General features: G+C 50.2%; 1 protein-coding gene across 2 annotated transcripts in view; it reads left to right on the top strand.

Annotated features, from left to right (window-relative positions):
* Positions 1-3,365: 3,365 nt before the first annotated feature.
* The window catches only part of P2RY2 (purinergic receptor P2Y2), a 33,857-nt gene continuing 17,596 nt past the window's right edge, over positions 3,366-19,626 (top strand). For both annotated transcript variants that reach the window (XM_026651680.2, XM_026651679.2), the window contains exon 1: positions 3,366-3,609. The gene's annotated coding sequence lies outside the window, so the exon portion shown is untranslated. The remainder of the gene's footprint in view (positions 3,610-19,626) is intronic.

Raw genomic sequence — 19,626 nt, 5'->3', positions numbered from 1 at the left:
AGCCCAGACCCCGCACCCCAATTCCCTCCCAGAACCCACCCCCTCAGCCCTCCTGCACCGAAACTCCCTCCCAGAGCCTGCCCCCTGAACCCCCTCCTGCACCCCAATCCCCTGCCCCAGCCCAGCCCCACACCCAAACTCCCTCCCAGAGCCTGCCCCCTGCACCCCTCCTGCACCCAAACTCCAGAGCCTGTCCTCTGCACCCCTCCTGCACCCAAACGCCCTCCCAGAGCCTGCCCCTGCACCCCCTCCTGCACCGCAACCCCCAGCCCCAGCCCAGAGCCCATACCCCGCACCCAAACACCCTCCCAGAGCCTGCCCCCTGCACCCCCTCCTGCACCCCAACCCCCAGCCCAGAGCCCGCCCCCTGCACCCCCTCCTGAACCCCAACCCCCTGCCCCAGCCCAGAGCCCGCCCCCTGCACCCAAACTCCCTCCCAGAGCCTTAGACAGGTGGGTGGCGGGGGGACTTGGACCCATTCTGGGCACCACCAAAAATTATACAAACCTGCCACCCCGGGGGAGGTGGATTAACTACAGCAATGGGAGAACCCCTTATATCGGCATAGGTGATGTCCACACTGACGCGCTGCAGCCGTGCGGCTGAAGCCTTTTAAGTGCAGCCAAGTCCTAACTCGCATTGATTTCAGCAGGAGTTGGCCACCTAAATACCATTGAGGCTCTGGGCCAGAGCTCCTCAGTGGAATGGTGCCACAATCAGATAACAAGGAATTTATTTGGTATGAAAACACACATTAGCTTAGGATCCCAGAGGGAAAAAAATAACCCCAACTCCACCCCCCAAATAAAGACACCCAAACCACCACTGCTCTACTGAATGTCTAGGCATCCATTTAAAAATCTCATGGGTGTTTTTTTACCACCTGTTGTTCACAAGTAACAGCTGAGGTGACCAAAAATAGAAGAGATTAGAGGAAACATTTTTCTGTGTTTCTGTTTGTTTGCTTGCTTTGTTCACCTGACAGGACTTGTATGGTCATCTCCATTGTTTTCCCTCCTTAGTCAATTAGGGCTTGTCTACATGGCTAGTTAGTGCGTGGCAAGGCAGGGTGTGAATGTACACCACGCTAGCCTGCAACTCACGAACTAGCCATGGTGGGCCCTGCTCCTGCCTGCTAGAAGTCCCCTGGTCCTCTCTCACGGACTCCCATCAAAACACACTGCAGAACTTTTAGGGTACATCTACACTGCAATAAAAAAGCTGCAGCACCAACATCACTGCCCGGGTCAGTTGACTCAGGCTTGCCGGGCTAAAAATGGCAGTGTAGACGCTTGGGCTTTGACACCCTCCCCATTTGTGGGGTTTCAGGCCCTGCGCTTCAGCCCAAGCCTGAATATCCACAGTGCAGTTTTTAGCCCCGCAGCGTGAGTCCTGTGAGCCCAGGTCAGCTGACCTGGGCCAGCCGCGGGTCTTTTATTGCAGTGTAGCAGGATCCAGGCAAGCTAGTGTGCTGTACAGTCACATCTCACCTTGCCACACGCTAACGAACCATGTAGTTGAGCCCTTAATCAGTTCCCCCCTTGTTTGTGGGGGTCTTTCACATAGCAACTGGGAGGGGAGGGAAATATTTTTAAAAGTAGGAAAATGGGATTGTAAAACATCAGAAATTGTCTTAGGAATTCCAGACTAGGTTTGGTAACAAACTTCTTTTACCTCTTTCTTTTTTTTTTAAATTGACCACCATGGATTTCAAGTTCACAGAGTCCCTTTACAGTTGAAAGTGCAATTTTGGCGCTTGAATTTATTGGCCTTGCAAGAACACTGGAGTTAGAAATTAAGTGAAGGTATTATAAACCCCCTGCTTGCCATGTAAGTCATGGCAAAGTCTTCCCCCATAGAAGCGATATGGCACAAATCTTTTAAACTAGGTCTCTGAGCTCCCACACAGATTATATGTCTCACACTCGCATGCTGCTTGTATAATGTCACCCTTGCCAGTCCAGTTTGGTCTGGTCAGCTGAGGTTGTCCATCTGGTTCAGTAGCATTTATACCTGTTTGTTCTCAATACGGACTGGGACCAAAACCCCAACTCTGAGTACCCCTGGTAGCCACAGCCATTCAAAAATTGCGAGCCACACCCCCGCAAAATCATGACATTGGCTTAAAAGAATCACAGGATTTTTACAAATAATAATTGTTGAGTTCTTTTTATTTGCCTTCTAGGTTTTGAACCTTCGGGGTGCACTCAGGTCACATTTTCCCACTTTTCTCTGCAACCCCGAGGGCTAGAAACCTCCTTTGCTTTAAATGAAAGCAAAGATTCTTGTGAAATAGCATGACTCCAGAAGCTGGGTCTTTAAGAAAAACACCAAATATCATGAGACTCATGATAAAAATCATGGCAACATGGTAAACATTGCATACACGTGAGAGTGGGACAGAGTGAATAATGGATTTTTCAGTTGAAGAGGTTGAACTGAAAAATCCAAATAATTCCAGTTCAATTGAAAGCAATTTTTTCCCTGAAAGTTTTCATTTAAACAAAAACTAAAAAAAAAAAAAAAATCATTTTGAGTCAACTAGAAATGAATTTCTTTTCAAGTGTTCTTTTCAAATGGCTGTGTTCGGAGTATTTTGCCCTTTTTTGGGTGTTTTTTTTAAACTGGCCAAATGTCAACTTGAAACCCTGTTCAGAATTGAAAAGGCAAAACAAACGCTTTGGTACAAAACATTGACTCTTTTGAATAATTTTTTTTTCAACCGATACCTTCTGCTGAATTTGACCTGAATTCGACAAATAGCTTTCGGGACTCAGAAAATGCTTTTATCAACGAAAAACCTATTAATTGAAAAAAAATTCATCCCACTCTATGCACGAACGTGGTTCAAACTCATAGCCTGATTCTGGATTTCACAGATCTGTATAATCCAAACCCCCTAGATCCAAACACCCACACTCTTTGCAGTCACAATTTTAGTTTGCGGGATCTGCATTTTGCAAATGAACTGGGGACAGAGGAAGCATTGGAACAGCCAAGAAATCCTGGGGATCCTAAATCTGGACCCAGAATGTGTGTCTGGAGCCGTTTGCCATTTGGTTCTGACTCCACCTTGCTCAGGGAAAGCACTCCAGAAAAAAGTCTGCTAGGATTTTTTTAGTTTTCTGGCTTGCTTTATTACATCTTCCCATCATTCCCCTGCTAGGTCATCTCAAACTAGAACAAAACTCGTCTTTGCTCTGACAGCTGGAAACCGGTTTGATTCCCATACTTATTAGAACAAGACTAGTGTGGGCTGGCTGAGGATGGCATCACTCTGACTGCATTACATTCTTCTGCACCAGCACGCCTCCTCTGCTCGCCAGTAGGCTTGGAAGAGCTGTGAAAGCAGTAAGCAAAGAGTTCCCCCCTCCCAAGCAAAGGGTGAGCTTGCTTTGGCAGGCAGTCACTGGTGGAAGCTGCTGCTACTCCCAGTGTGTAGGTGCTCACAAATCAGGAAGGAGGGGAAAGTGATAGAGAAACAACAAAACCAAACACCCAAAAACTCCTTCAAACAACTGACGATGAAAGTGACCAGGAAGAAAGCAACTTGAAGGCAGCCGGAGAAGGAGGACAACGATTTTCCTAGAAACCTGGAACAGCAAATCTGTGAGTGTGTGATTGTAATTTGGTAATCTGTACTTTCTCTTTCTTCCCCTATTCAGATTTGTCTGGGAGCGATGTTCACAAACTCACAAGTGGGCACAAAGCCAAGTTACATTTAGTTCCCTGAGAAGGGTGTGTGTGTGTGTGTGTGTGTGTGTGTGTGTAGCACCCCCTGTAATTGCTGTCCCTTTGAGCTCCAGGATTTATCTTTGGTTGGGAGAGAAAAACTAAACATTGAGGGGATTGTGCTGCCTGAACATTGGACCCTGCGTCTGAGTGTGTGTGGGTGGGTGTGCGTGCGTGCACACACTCTAATGCTAATCCCAGACAGGGTGTAACTTGTTGTTGATTGTCTCTGTGTTGTCACTGTCCTAACCTGGATCCCTTTCTAAGAATAGGATCTAGCAGAACAGAGGCCAGCTTTTGTCCTTCTCCGCTCACTCACTGCCGTTGTGGGTCTTTGTTATTTATGAAGGGGAGAGAAAACTGAGTGACAAGGTCAGCCAGGGGCTGCGTCAAACTGCCCTGCCTTGACTGAATGACATTTCCAAGTTCAATCATGAGGAGTGAGGTTTTAAAGCTCTCCCTGAAATGCACCCAGCCGAACAGAAAGACCCACTTGAAAAACTCCCCTTTCATATCAACCTGCAGCCAGAGAGGTCTTGCCCCCCGCTCCCACCACTGTAAGGGCAGGTTGGCAGCTCTGGGCAGCGTGATTGCAAACATGCCCTCGTCTCGCCTGGTAACTGGACATGGTGCATTGGGGTAGTTATTGCCGTTGCTCTGCTGTCACGATCCATTGTCAGAAACAAGTTGGAGACCAAAGGAGGGAGAGACTGACAGGGTGTGGCGTGAGGCATTGGGCGCTGCTCAGGTCAGCGGGAAGGGGCTGGCTGGCCTGTCGATATTGGGATAGGCTGTAAATATTTAGCAGGTTGCAAAGCAGTGGCAGGTGCCACTCAGCCATGCCAGTGTAAACCGGGAGGCGCAGCTCTGAAATTGGTGTGTGACTCCGGATTGACGCCAGTGTAAATGAGAGGAGAGTGGCTCTGTGTGGCTGTAGTTCTGCTGCACCCTTCCTGACCTGCTTCCTCCACCAGAAAAGAAAACAATAATAAAAATAAACACGGGGTTTGCGTATCAGTTTCATTTCCTCTGCTCCTCAGCTGCCAGTTTAACCCCTGAACTCTCTGATAAGAGTGAAAGGTAAAGGCAGAAAATTGGTGGCAGCTGGAGTGGGAAATGCGGGGGGAGGTGCTAGAGCAGTGGAGCTGGGGGAATGGGAGCAGAGAGGAGGACTGGGGCAGTAGGTGAGTGAACAGCTACAGCTGTTTGGCTGGCCTCGGGGGGCGGCGGGATCTGTTCCTGCTTTCCCCTGAGACAGCAGGAGGAAGCTGGAACAGGATAAGGGGCAAGAAAGCAGACCTGTTTGTTGCCTCCACCTATGGCATCTTGTCATGAACCAGGATGATAAGCTTTTCAGGGCAGGGAGTGTCTACACCATGTTTGTGCAGCACCTAGCACATCCCTTTGATCTGCGAGCAGCTCTCAGTGTCCCAGTGAAGAAGAGGCCTCTAGGTACCTGAGACCAGTTCAGCGCAGTAAACAGGCAGTGGGAGGACAAAGCATATGTAACGACTGCCCGCTTGGCTGTTACCAGGATGAACCTAGACCCTTCAGATGAGAGTGAAGAGCATAAACCGCTACAGCTTGAGCTAAAGAGCTGACCCCCCTAACCAGCCGCTGCAGTAGACTTGTAGCCTCCGTGCATCAGGCACATAGAGAAACACGGAACTAGAACTGGGCAAAAGAATTCTGATGTATGTTTTTCTGTTGAAACTGAAATGTTTTGCAGAAATGTATTTGTTGGGAAGGTTTCTGGGGTCCAGGATGTAATTGAGAGAGAAAGGCCACCCCAGAATATCCTGGTTGGGGGCAGGGAGAGAAGGAAAGGTGACAGAGCTGGCCAGAAGAGCCTAGTGGTAGGGCACTCACTTGGATGTGAGATCCAGGTTCGAGTCCCTGCTCTCTCCTGCGAATCAGGCAGAGGTGGGTGAAACAAACAGGTCTGTGTCCCTGTGCAGTTATTGTTGCTGCTGCTCAGTGCCGGAGCGCACCCCCCCCCCCAAGTGTGCCAGTAGCGTCCCTGTCAAGGCTCCTTCCCCACTCTGAACTTTAAGGTACAGATGTGGGGGCCTGCATGAAAACTTCTAAGCTTAACTACCAGCTTAGATCTGGTCCGCTGCCACCACTCCCAAAATGCTAATTCCCTTCCCTGGGTAGCCTTGAGAGACTCTTCACCAATTCCCTGGTGAATACAGATCCAAACCCCTTGGATCTTAAAACAAGGAGAAATTAACCATCCCCCCCTCCTTTCTCCCACCAACTCCTGGTGGATCAAGATCCAACCCCCATGGATCTAAAAACAAGGAAAAATCAATCAGGTTCTTAAAAAGAAGGCTTTTAATTAAAGAAAAAGGTAAAAATCATCTCTGTAAAATTAGGATGGAAAATAACTTTACAGGGTAATCAAACTTAAAGAGCCCAGAGGACCCCCCCTCTAACCTTAGGTTCAAAGTTACAGCAAACAGAGGTAAACACCCTAGTAAAAGGTACATTTACAAGTTGAGAAAACAAAGATAAAACTACCACGCCTTGCCTGGCTGTACTTACAAGTTTGAAATATGAGAGACTTGTTCAGAAAGATTTGGAGAGCCTGGATTGATGTCTGGTCCCTCTTAGTCCCAAGAGCGAACAACCACCACAACAAAGAGCATAAACAAAAGCCTTCCCCCCCCCCACACCAAGATTTGAAAGTATCTTGTCCCCTTATTGGTCCTTTGGGTCAGGTGTCAGCCAGGTTACCTGAGCTTCTTAACCCTTTACAGGTAAAAGGATTTTGGAGTCTCTGGCCAGGAGGGATTTTATAGTATTGTACACAGGAGGGCTGTTACCCTTCCCTTTATAGTTATGACAGTCCCAGTGTACCACAACTTGGTGCGTCAAGAGCTAGGCTTGTAGGCGCTGGTGGGTGCCACTCACTGCTCAGACACATGGCCAAGGGAAGGGGCATTTTACTAGGGCTGGCAGGAAAGGGGATGGCTGCAAATATCCTAGGGGCAGAGGCTTAGACAATCACAGTTCAAAGGGAGCAATAATGGGTCTGGTTTGGGCCCGGGGGAAGTCAACGTGAGTGTCAGGGCCAGGAGCAATGGAAGCTCCCTAAAAGCAGGGGGGCCCAATGGCACCCAAACCGTGGCTCGGCCCTCCCATGCTTCCCCTTCTCCCTGAGCCCCATCCTTGAGATGCCCCTTCTCTCTGAGCCCCCGTCCTCGTGCCGCACCTTCCCTCAGAGATCCTGCTCCCGTGGTGCCTCTTCCCCCCAGACGCCCCCCCCGCTCTCTCCTCTCCACCCCTCCTCGCTCGTCCTTATGGCCAGTACAGAGTGGGAGGGCTATCCCTGCCCCCGCCTCCCATTCCAGCGCCCCTGGTCAGGGCTCTTCAGGATTACGGTCTGCGTGCCCTCTCTCGTCTAGTCTCTATTCAAGCAAATAGGTGCTTTCAGGTTTCCAGGCCAGGCTCACCTTCAGGCTTGTCTTCACTGCAAGTGTTAGCACGAGCTAGTACCCTCAAGTTACTGCATCGGAGCTAGCCCCGCTCGAGTGAGAGCGACCACACTGCCAACCAACCCTGGAGCTACACAGCGTGACGGCTGGAGCAGCAGAGGGACTGGAGCAGCTGCTGCTGAGTTGTTGTAACTACAGCTGTTGCCCCTCCACTGCCTTACTAGCTTGAGTATCAGCATCCCTCGAGCTTCAGCTCCTGGCCCCCCGCCAGCTGGCAGCCTAGCTCGTGGGAGTTTAAAGCACCATCTAACTCAAGCTAGAGATTTTTGTGTGTGGCCGGGTGTTGAGTTAAGTGTAACACTCCAGTTCTGACTTGAGCTGTATTGTGAAGACACACCCTTAGGTGAGTGTCGCTCACTGGGGTCCTGCCACGGGCTGCGCTACTCACCGCTCCGTGACACCTCCTGCTGGCTGCTCTGGGGATTAGCTCTTTCAGCCTGACGCCCTCTTCTTGCGGTTCCTCGGCCCGTCGTCTCGCTCTGTCGCCCCCTCTCTGGCTCCTCAGGTGCTGCGGCGCCTCATCCTCGTGGCTGAGCCCTCCGGCCACGTCACAAGAGTCCTGCCCTTCCCGGGTGCTACCACAGTCTTCCACGCCATCCCAGGCAGCCCTTACGTCCACTGCCCTGGCCGAGCCGCTCCCTCAGTGGCTTGAACAAAGAGACCCAGACAGTCTTCAAGTTCATGGCCCAGATTGTGCCACTCATTCAGGGGCTGCTAGGGGAACCCAGGCCTGCCCTCGACTATGGGCTCCAGTCCCGGGGCCCTGTCTCCAGCAGCCAAGGTCTGTGTTAGCCCGAATCTTCCTGCCGCTCTCCTGGACTGCTTCCTACCTTGCCTATTCCAGGCTCGCATCCTCTGCTCTTCTAGCCAAACCCCTCTTGCCTGTCTCCACTAGACAGACCCTTCCTCTTGGGGCCAAAGCTCCTTCTCTCCCTTATCCCAGAGAGAATGACCGCAGCCCTCTTTTCTGCAGCCCCTTCCGGCTACCAGCTCCTGGGTTTTATAAATGCCCTCACCTGTTTCCCCAGCTTGCAGCCTGATAGGTTAATTGGCCCGCTCGGCCTACGTTAACCCCATCACAGGCCCCTCCACACCGGCTCTCTCCCCAATCACTGCTGCTCCCCATAAGACCCACCCACATAGCGTGACCAGCCAGCAAGTGTGACAGATCGGGACAGGGGATGGGGGGTAATAGGAGCCTGTATAAGAAAAAGACCCAAAAATTGGGACTGTCCCTATAAAATCGGGACATCTGGTCACCCTACACCCAGACCTGTCCCCAGCTGTAACATTCAGCAGTCACTGCTCTGCATACAGCTCCTGGGGGACTTTCGCTGCAGCTCCCGGCTCACCATGCACCTGCTTCTTCCCAACAGAGTGCGGCCCTTCCTGGCTCAGCACCCTTCCCCGTAGCTGGTCAGGGGAAAGGGAAGTGCAGTGGGGAGGGTGCTGATGGGAGTTGTAGTCCCCTGCTTAGCAGATCCATCACACTTGCTCCTTATCCTGCTTTTGTTCCACACTTGGCTATTCTAAGGTGTGTCTCCTATTCTCGTGCTTTTTCGCAACACTCCCCCCCCTCGAAAGTTCTTGTTTTCATTCCACACTCACAGACTCCTGTTTGGTCAAACTCTCAATTATCCAAATGGCTCGGTGTCACCAACGGGGTTACGGCTAAATGGGAACCTCCATTAGCACACAGAACATCTGCTAGTTCATTATGAAATAATAGTGGAGCTAAAGTACCGTTCTGAAAAGAAATGACCAACGTGCACGGAGTGAGCACGAGCCTCGCATTGCTTGTCTTAAATGGTTTTGTCACTTACCTATTCATTCACAACATTCAGTAATTCAAATGGGGCTTCCCGGCATCAGTGGGGATTAGCAATGTATTTTTATTAATAACCTCCTGCGCGCAACTATATTAAAGGCTACTTTTAGCTTACTTTCTTTCCCTGGGGTGACTCGGCGGATCTACTGGGTCTTGCACTCTTCAGCCTCTTTGCAATTTTACACCACTCTCCTGTCGTCGGGTTCAGCTGAGTTAATTTTAATTGACACCAGCGTAAACGAGATCAGAACAAGGCCCATCCTTGCTAACCAGGCTAATCAGTCATTTAGTTTGCTGTTGATCAGGGACAAGCATTGACACAGTTCTGCTTAACTGGAACGTCTGGGTAAGCTACCAGAGTTAGTGAATGCAGCGTCGATGGTGTTCCACATTTGCAGGGGCAGCTTTTTTGTCTAAGTATCTTATTTCCCTTTCTGCTCCAATCTTCTGTCCACTTGATTATGAAATGACTTGGGCAATCTGCCATTCCCTCTGTGTTCAGAGGGAGCAATAAATCTCATCCCAGCTCTGAACAAACCCCCCACATATAATTACTCGATAACATTCCAGAGGTGATGTACTTTGTGGCATGAAAAATCATCTACACTCTAAAATGTTCAGGGATTTCACTTTTCACTTCAACTAATAAAGCTCATGGATCCTTCTTCCTCCTTTACGTACATACAGAGATCTTTGTCCTCCTTTCTCAGAAGTTCATCAGTAAACATTCCAATTAAATGAAGCATATGTCAGCATCTGGAGGGCGAAAGCTTTGTAAATGAGTCTTCTTGAGTCCTGGAATTATTCCACATCTCCTTTCCAGGCAAAAGGGCTAACGTACAGCAAGGGTTTATAGAGAGCTGGGGAAGTAAGGCACTTAAGTATGTTTTACTAGTCCACCAATGATTTATTTCTTCCTGCCCCTACAGAAGAGGAGATTATCTCTGGATAGTAACACAAGTGTAAAAAAAAATAAATAGGTTTAGCCGATCACTAAAGTTGTCACCATTTTTGTATTCAAGTCCCTTCTTAATGTTCACATCTCCCATGACGCCCACAGGAAGTGTATCCATCCATCATTATTAGAGAATATTAATTAAAAAATAAAAATTGATCGATGTGAGATTCCAATCGTCTTCCAACGAATAGTACCATGAGTCGTCCCACTGAAGTCAATGGAACTGACGCACGGTGCAGCTAAATCAGGGTATCAGAATCTGGCCCTAAGATATTTCTGTGGCAACTGCTTCCATAGTGCGTAAGCACTGCTATCCGTCACTTTACCCCAGTTTCCCTGCTTCTAGCACATTGTGAGGGCCATATAGCAGGGACCATCGTCCTGATATGCTCTGGACAGCACAGTGCTGAAGTGTCACCTGCACAAATAGTGCTTGTACCATTTTTGGCATATGAAGAAAGAGGCCCCAAAAGACATTTTTAAAGTTTCCCCCCCACCGTAATGTTATTTTTACTAGAGATGGTTGAAAAATGGTGTGTGTGGGGGGGGGGGGGGAAGTAAGGGTCACAAAAATGTTTTTGATTTTTTTTTCTAATTAAAAATTCAATTTTTTACAAATATTTCTACCGGTTCTATTCCATGTGCGATGGCAAGTCTGGTTGGGGCAGAGAACTTTTTGGGAGTCCCACAGCACGTTCGTTGTGAGCTCACATCATCAAAGGGCTGGGTGTATTGAATCTTTAACATAGTTGCCTTTTCTCCAAAATGTGGTCAGGCATTGCAGTTAAATAATGTTATATAAAAAAAAATTAAACATATTGACTACAAATCTCTCCCCCTCTCAATTGCTCACCCTTCATTCTCTTAACTTTTGTACCATAATTTCAAGCAGTCATCACAGAGTCTTCCAGGGCAGACAAAACCTGGATTTCTAATGTAAAAATCAAGCAGAATCCTTGATTACAAAGTCTTTCCAGCTTTCATTATGTCACAAAGAAGCATAAAGGTCACAAGCCCAATTTCCCCCCGTTTTATAATGTTTGCAAGTCTTAAATGACACTGAACTTCCTAATGCAATAGAATGGCTTGGTTTACAGGGCAGAGCTCTGCCACACAAGCTGAAAAGGGAATTTTATTACGCAGGTAGCTGTGTGGGTGGGAAGTTCAAGAGTCATCACAGCAGCAGTGACCGAAGGTGAGATGTTATAGAATAAGTATTGCTCAGAACAAGTGAAAGAGGAGAGTTGTTTTCATTGGTTCTGTGTTGAGTCAGTCAGATCCTGCTGTGTGGTGAGTTTCCAAGACTCATATCTTCCAATTAAATTAAAATAAACCCGATTAAGGCCACTTTGATTCTGCATGAGAGTGTCCACACAAGGGCTTAATGCACTTTAACTACTCCACTTTAAATTCATATCTTTTGTTAATTCAGATTAACTCTCCTTAGCATCCCTGTGCAGACAAGCCCCAAGAATCATGCTGTCTGGTTCAGGAATTAGAATGAAAGGGGAAAATGTGCCAGATCCAGATGCCTAGGGATTCCCCCGTGTATCATAGAATCATAGAATATGAGGGTTGGAAGGGACCTCAGGAGGTCATCTAGTCCAACCCCCTGCTCAAAGCAGGACCAATTCCCAACTAAATCATCCCAGCCAGGGCTTTGTCAAGCCAGGCCTTAAAAACCTCCAAGGAAGGAGACTCCACCACCTCCCTAGGTAACACATTCCAGTGCTTCACCACCCTCCTAGTGAAATAGTGTTTCCTAATATCCAACCTAGACCTCCCCCACTGCAACTTGAGACCATTGCTCCTTGTTCTGTCATCTGCCACCATTGAGAACAGCCGAGTTCCATCCTCTTTGGAACCCCCCTTCAGGTAGTTGAAGGCTGCTATCAAATCCCCCCTCATTCTTCTCTTCTGGAGACTAAACAATCCCAGTTCCCTCAGCCTCTCCTCATAAATCATGTGCTCCAGACCCCTAATCATTTTTGTTGCCCTTCGCTGGACTCTTTCCAATTTTTCCACAGAAGCCCAGGTGGCACAGATCTGGCTCTGTATGCCCATCGCACAGCCTTTGATGTAAGGGGTTCATTAGTGCCAGTGTGCTATTGAGTCACGTGATGCAGACACCTGACCACTGCTCAGCAGTGCCCAGGCACCTGCAGGGGTGCAGCCTCTCTCTGGAAGCGTATCTGCAGCTGCTCATGCTCTTCCGGCTCGCTGCGATTTCTGTGCTGTAGTCACCCCTGGAGGTATTTATTGGGGTGCTTTAGGTTTATTTTACCAATCGCTTTTCAGATTTATCTGCTGATGAATGAGAGAAGAGGTGCAAAGTGAGGGACGGTTCCCCCCTGAGACTTAGTGTCTTGGGATCCAGTAAGAACAGGTGTCAGGAGAGGCAGAGATGGGACAGCCCCAGAATCTGCCTGCCCAGACCTGTGGAGACTGAGTCAGCTCCTCTCCCTTTCCGGAGTAACAGGAAAAGATAAACACCACGTGGGAGAGGAAGGAAGGGGACGACCCGGCATTCTGCTGCCATGGCCTGGCTCCACTGATTGGTCCAACCACGCTATGTAAGCCAGGAGGAGGCACGGGAAGTTTGTCTGAGCAACAAGGTGATTTCCTGTTGTGGCTGCACCTGCATCGGACCCTGCTTGTGCCTGCCTCCTGACCCTAACCCCATTCCTGCTTCCTGTTCCACTCCCGGCTCCTGCCTCGCCCCTGCCTTCACTCCTGTTCCACCCGTGGTCCTGCTCCATGTCTGATTCTCCCCTCCCCTCCAGTTCCTGCCTGACGCCTCGCCTCCAGTCACTGGTTACCAGTTCCGACCCTGGCCTCCGGCTTCTGACCCTGACTCAGGCTCGACCCCTGGCTCTGGCATTTGCCATCTGACCTCGGCTCTGACCCTCAGCTTCGAGGCCTGGTTCTGACTCTGGCTCGACCCCTGGCTCTGGCAACTGGCTGTTGACTCTGATACCGACCCTTGGCTTCGTTCCCCAACCTGGACGCCTGCTCCGCCCACTAGACCTGACTCCCGCTCTGAGTACTAGGCCAGACCGCTTACATCCCGCTCCGTAACAGCGGGGAGGTACATCCAGGAACTAGTTCAGGCTCCTTGATTCAGTGCTGGCCTGGCCCTGGCATTGGAGCAGCCATGAAACTGCTCCGACTTACATCAGTGGAGAGCTGATGTGACAGAGCCCCGCTCTGGCATCCCCTTCCCCCTCCAGCTCACTCCCAATAACCTCCCATCTCCCACCACGCCCTGCTGGCTGTGCTGCTCAACATCTGAATGGCACGATGTGGATGGGGTGGAGCGGAGAATCCATCTGCCAGATGCTTACTGCAATGCCAGGAGACTCCTCTAGTGGCATAGACCCGGAGTAGAGTCCTCTACGCCACCCTAACGCCACCACAGGGGACATGGGGAGAGGAAAGGACATATGGCCAGGATGCCCCTGCACTGCACCAATTCCTGGCTGTGATTCGAGGACTCCTCAAGCTGCTGTAACTCACATTGGGTACCAGCTCTGCACACAGCAGCCCCGGGGTCAGGCAAGTGTCTAAGGCCCCCCCCTCCCCCCCCATGCGTCAGAGCCGGCGCTCCAGCCTAAGTTGCCACTTCAAAGTGCTCTCTACCCAACAGTTTTTACAGTGCTAGGGAGAGCTGTGCTGACCCAAGTCTGTCGACCCGGGCGGGGAGGCTCACCTCCGGGGGCTGTGCATGGACGTATGCCTCGGCACCTCCAGCACAGCCTGTGCTGCGCGCAGTTTGGCCAGACCCCAGGCTCTGCGCAGGAATCCTGCGTGTATTTTCCCCCACCGTTGGGTTGTCATTCCTGTTAGTTCAAGGACATTTGCAAAAAAGAATAGGCAGGGTCCTGCCAAGGCTCGGACTGAGTTTTCCCTACAGTAAATAAGTGACTTTGCGCTTTGTCTGGTCCTAATTAACCAAGCGAGATATGAAAATACTGGATGCTGGAGCAGCCCAACTCTCTGGCAAAGGTCTGGGGCACTTGAAGTGTGCTCTTAACCCATGGTCTCAGCTGTAATTCAACACAGGCGGTCTCTGGAGCCCCAACCAGTGCTTAAAGCAGCTTTCTCTCTAAGGAAAATTGCCAGTGCAGTCAAGGGGTGTGTGTGTGTGTGTATGTGTGTGTTTGTGTGTGTGTGTGTGTTTCCCCTCCAGTTTAAATGAAGCCGGCATAAAGCCCATAAAGTGCATCAATTTAAAATCTGTAACGTAAAGCCACTGGAAAGTGCATTTACATTTGGCTGGAAGCATCCAGCCATGAATGCACCTGATGTCTTTTGTTGCGAGAAGAGAGCTTCCAGGCAGCTGAATGCAGGGCAGGTCAATGTCGGGAAGGGTTTGTTTTAGGTGAGACTCTTGTGCTTTCCAGCTCATTCAGCTGCGTTGGTTCTCTGAGCTGTTATGACTAATCTGTATACAAAGGCCAGGACAATGGATTATGAACACATTTCATGTGCCACAGACTTTTACCCACAGACTTTCCCTGCTCCAATATTGTGTCGTTGATTATGCCCGGAATGTCACTCATTTACTATAGCAGAGTCAATGATCAAACGGAATTCGCTAATATATATAACGGAGCTGGGCCAGAGCTTCACCCTTCAGACTCTGTACTGAGCACATCCGAAGTCCAGGGGGTGTTTGGATCTAGGGTTCTGGTTCAGTCCATTGCAGGCTAGCTAGGCAGTTGGGCTTTGCATTCCCCAACTCTAAGGTATTTATTATATCACAATAGCACCTAGAGGCCCCCCACATAGTAATGGTCAAGACAGCAAAAGGGTGGGTGGGGAAATTGAGGCACGGCGCGGTGACATGATTTACCTAAGGTCGCACATCAGAGTTAAGACTAACACCCAGTCTCCTGACTCCTACGCTAGTGCCCCATCCACCAGATTCCTGTTTACACTCCCCCATTTGCTCTGGGCCTGTCTCTAGCACACAGCCTAGCAGCCCTTCACCTCTCCAAATCAGGGGCGGCAGGTTTGTATAATCTTTGGTGGTGCCCAGAACGGGTCCAAACCCCACCACCCCTCCGCCTCCCCCCACCTGCCTAAGGCTCTGGGAGGGAGTTTGGGTGCGGGCTCTGGGCTGGGGCAGGGTGTTGGGGTGTAGGAGGGTGTGCAGGGTGCAGGCTCTAGGAGGGAGTTTGGGTGCAGGGTGGGGTTTGGGCTCTGGGAGGGAGTTTGGGTGTGGGGGGGGTTGGGATGCAGGAGGGGGTGAGGGCTCTAGGAGAGAGTTTGGGTGCAGGAGGGGTGCAGGCTCTGGGTTGGGGCAGGGACATGGGGTGCAGGAGGGGGTGAGGGATGCGGTGCTTACCTCAGGTGGCTCCCAAAAGCAACCCGCACACCCCTCTGGCAGCAGCTCCTAGGCAGGGGGGGTATCCGTGCACCGCTGCCCACAGGCACCACCCCTGCAACTCCCATTGGCCACAGTTCCCGGCCAATGGGAGCTGCGGAGTTGGCGCTCAGGACGGGGGCAGCGCATGGAAACACCCCACCTCCCGGGGCCGCAGGGATGTGCCGGCCACTTCCGGGAGTGGTGCGGAGTGAGGGCAGGCAGGTTGCCGCCTTACCCACGCTGCGCTGCCAGTGGTGGCGGCAGTGGCCGGGGGCCCCTGGGCCCTTTTAAATCACCCTGGGGCGGGAGACGCTCTGGGGGAGGTGCATGGGGGCGGCAGGCGGGGCCGGGGGAGAGACTCAGCCCCGAACATTGGTGGAGCCGGGCCCCCAGGGCCTGAATATTTCTGGAGCATGGGCACCAGAGGCCCATATAACTCGCCGTCCCTGCTCAAAATGTTGGTGAGCTTTGGGACCAAACACTCTCCCTGCTCCCACTGGAGGGGTTTGCAGGGCTGCAGGTCCAGCTTTGCACCTGGTGTTGCAGTTACTTCATTAGACCCTTCAAGCTCTTGGATAGCCCCCCCACCAGTCACAGAGCAGGCCTCGTGTGTGTTCCCAGACCAGCACTGCCTGCTGTCTGGCAGAAACCCATGGGCATTCCACTGCTGAAATGAAGGGGGAGTGTCTGGCACCGCCTGAAAGACACTTGGCTGGAAGGAGTTGTTATTCCGTGGTCTGTGTGAAAGGAGCTAGTGGTCTCCTTCCAGTCCGTAGCCGGCAGCTGCCCACATCACACAAACCGCCCCTGCAATTGGCACTAGCTGGCAGCGTCAGCAAAGAAGCTGAGGGAACAGCTCTCTGGGTCGGAGAAATGTAGGGACCGTCGGACACAATACAGAGCTCATTGCTTACGGTGCTCCTCCAGGACAGGGGGAAGCACACTGGCGGGAGCGGTAGGCCTGGCTACCCTGTGCTGGCCCTGTTCTGTGGAGAAACTCGGGGTTTTATTCTCCAGGGCTGTCAATCCAGCATCACCAGAGCTTTATCCAGGCAGATATCTGCACTCAGACATCGCCCAAGCATTAGGGGTTGCTCCATTGTGCCTTGGGCCAGGAGGTCATGGTTTTTAGATCGCCTGCTTTATGCTGCTTGGTTGGGATTCTTGCAGCGCTTGCTGCGATGGCCACATTGTCCCTGCCTCGCCTGCTCCCTCCTTCCCTTTAACATGTAGTCCTGCCATGAGTGCAGGGGACTGGACTAGATGACCTCTTGAGGTCCCTTCCAGTCCTGTGATTCTATGATTCCCGCAAATGCTCAAGGAGCCCCAAACTGGCTCTGTGCATGGAGGAGACCAATACCCTTTCCACTGGCTCCCGCGTTCCATGCATGGAAGGAAAGTCCCTCGCCTCACTTCTTGAGCATGGGAAAGGAGGGCCCCATAGATAGGTCCTGACCCCAACTTCCCTACAGCTCCAGGCATGGGGGTAGGTCTCTTCCATACCCAAGCCAGCTGCTTCACTCCTGTGGAACTGAGCACAGGAGGAAATAGCCGTCTGCTGCTGCCCCCAAGCATCTCCTGACTTCATGGCACATCTGCAGCCCCCCTTCTCCAAGGTGCCCCGGTAGCAGAGGGAAAGTTCTTTTAAACAGTAGAAAGGGTTGAGGCATTTTACTAGAGGTGGGACTTGGACATCTCAGCTCTCTGATAACACCCCAGGGATGCCATTTCAGTTTTTGGTAGGCTACCCAGACACCTGAAAACTCTAGGCTTTTTGGCAGATAACTTAGCAATTAGCTGACAGAAAGAAAATTAAATAATTATTAGACCCTCTCAGCTCTAATACTAACATGTTCGGACATCTTGTGGCAAGTCATTAAAGGGACCCTGGTTAGGTTTAAAATTTTAATGTATATTCTTACTTTGTTACTAACTCTGTGGAGAGAGAGACCCTGTCAGGACTCCTGGGTTCTATTCCAGTTCAGGGAGAGGAGTGGGGTCTAGTGGGTTACAGTGGGGGGCAGATACATCTGGGTTATATATAAGAACATCAGAATGGCCATACTGAGTCAGACCAATGGTTGATCTAGCCCAGTATCCTGTCTTCCAACAGTGGCCAATGCCAGGTGCTTTTGAGGGAATGAACAGAACAGGCAATAATCGAGTGATCCATCCTGTCGCCCATTACCAGTTTCTGGCAAACAGAGGCTAGGGACACTTCAGAGCATGGTGTTGCAACCCTGCCCATCCTGGCTAATAGCCATTGAGGGACCTATCCTCCATATTATCATCTAGTTCTTTTTTGAACCCTGTTATAGTTTTGGCCTTCACAGCATCCCCTAGAAATGAGTTCCACAGGTTGACTGTGAAGAAATACTTTATTTTGTTTGTTGTAAATCTGCTGCCTATTAATTTCATTGGGTGACCCCTAGTTCTTGTATTATGTGAAGGAGTAAATAACATTTCCTTATTCAATTTTTTCACTTCATTCATGATTTTATAGACCGGTATTATATCCCCTCTTGGTCATCTCTTTTCCAAGCTGAAAAGTCCCAGTCTTTTTAATCTCTCCTCAGATGGAAGCTATTCCATACCCCTAATCATTTTTGTTGCCCTTCTCTATATCTTTCCCAATTCCAATATATCTTTTTTGAGATGGGGTGACCAGATCTGCACGCAATAGTCAAGATCTGGGCGTACCATGGATTTATATAGAGGCAATATGTTATTTTCTGTCTTATTATCTATCTCTTTCCTAATGATTCCCAACATTCTGTTTGCTTTTTTAACTGCCACTGCGCATTGAGTGGATGTTTTCAGAGAACTCTCCACAATGACTCCAAGATCTCTCTCTCGAGTGGTAACAGCTAATTTAGACCCCATCATTTTATATGTATAGTTGGGATTATATTATGCCATGTGCATTACTTTGCATTTATCAACATTGAATTTCATCTGCCATTTTGTTGCCCAGTCACCCAGTTTTGAGAGATCCTTTTGTGGCTCTTCGCAGTCTGCTTTGAACTTAACTATCTTGAGTAGTTTTCTACCATCTGCAAATTTTGCCACCTCACTGTTTCCCCCTTTTTCCAGACCATTTATGTTGAATAGGACTGGTCCCAGTACAGACCCCAGGGGGACACCACTATTTACCTCTCTCCATTCTGAAAACTGACCATTTATTCCTACCCTTTGTTTCCTATCTTTTACCTGGAGCGCCTGGCAATGCTTTCAGGATCATCTAATGATCCTTAGCCTTTTGTTATCTTAATCATCCTGCCTCTGTTTATAAACAAGCTCCCTGCCCCCAAGGGCGGAAGCTGGAGCAGCCCAGAAATCATCACATTTCACACTCAGAGTGTGCTGCTGTTAAGAGCTCCATCTGACTGCGTCTGACGAAGTGGGTATTCACCCACGAAAGCTTATGCTCCAATACATCTGTTAGTCTTCAAGGTGCCACAGGACTCGCTGTTGCTTTTTAAACTCGAGTGAGCCATGACCCTACGTAAGGCCTTGATAAACACTGGGCCAGATATCAGGGGGTAGCCATGTTAGTCTGTATCTACAAAAACAACAAGGAGTCTGGTGGCACCTTAAAGACTAACAGATTTATTTGGGCATAAGCTTTCGTGGGTAAAAACCTCACTTCTTCAGATGGGCCAGACTCGCAGAACAAGGGTCGAGTGCTAAGCAGTGCACAACGTGTACGGTAATCCAATCAGAATGTCTTCCAAATGTCAATTGTCCTTACAACATTCCCCTGAGAAGGGTAAACTGAGGCACAGCGTGGTGAAATGGATTGCCCCAAGCTTACGGGAGCTACTGAAATGCAGCCACCTCTGGGGGTGGGGATGGCAGATGTTTAAGGGCATGCAGCCACCGTGCACATAATTTTAGGACAGGTCATGAACAAAGAATACTGTAGCCAACCAAAGCCGAGCACAGCATTTTAAAAGACAGTCATTTGCCATGCTATGCCTGGGGAGTCTCATCTAAAACTACCAATGGCCTTTCTGCAGGTGGCAGGGTGGGGAAGGGCAGGGGAAGGGGGTTGGAGCACAGAGCATAGGCGCTTTAGTAGAGCGCTCTCCTTTGTTTGCTGTGTTTTGTCTCCAAGAGCAGGTCAGCTTCCACTAAACAGTCTGCAAAGCCATGAGCAAAGCCCTCCTCCCACGGTGCTGGAAGCCGCCCAGGCCCAGCGCTTTGCAGGTGCTTGCAAGGGAGGAGCCTTAGCGGC

Source organism: Terrapene carolina, unplaced genomic scaffold (genome assembly GCF_002925995.2).
Source record: "Terrapene carolina triunguis isolate 2854851 unplaced genomic scaffold, T_m_triunguis-2.0 Scaffold97, whole genome shotgun sequence".
In the NCBI taxonomy this organism is placed as follows: domain Eukaryota; kingdom Metazoa; phylum Chordata; order Testudines; family Emydidae; genus Terrapene; species Terrapene triunguis.
The sequence above is the reverse complement of the archived record's forward strand: the minus strand, read 5'-3'. Positions and strand labels throughout refer to the sequence as shown.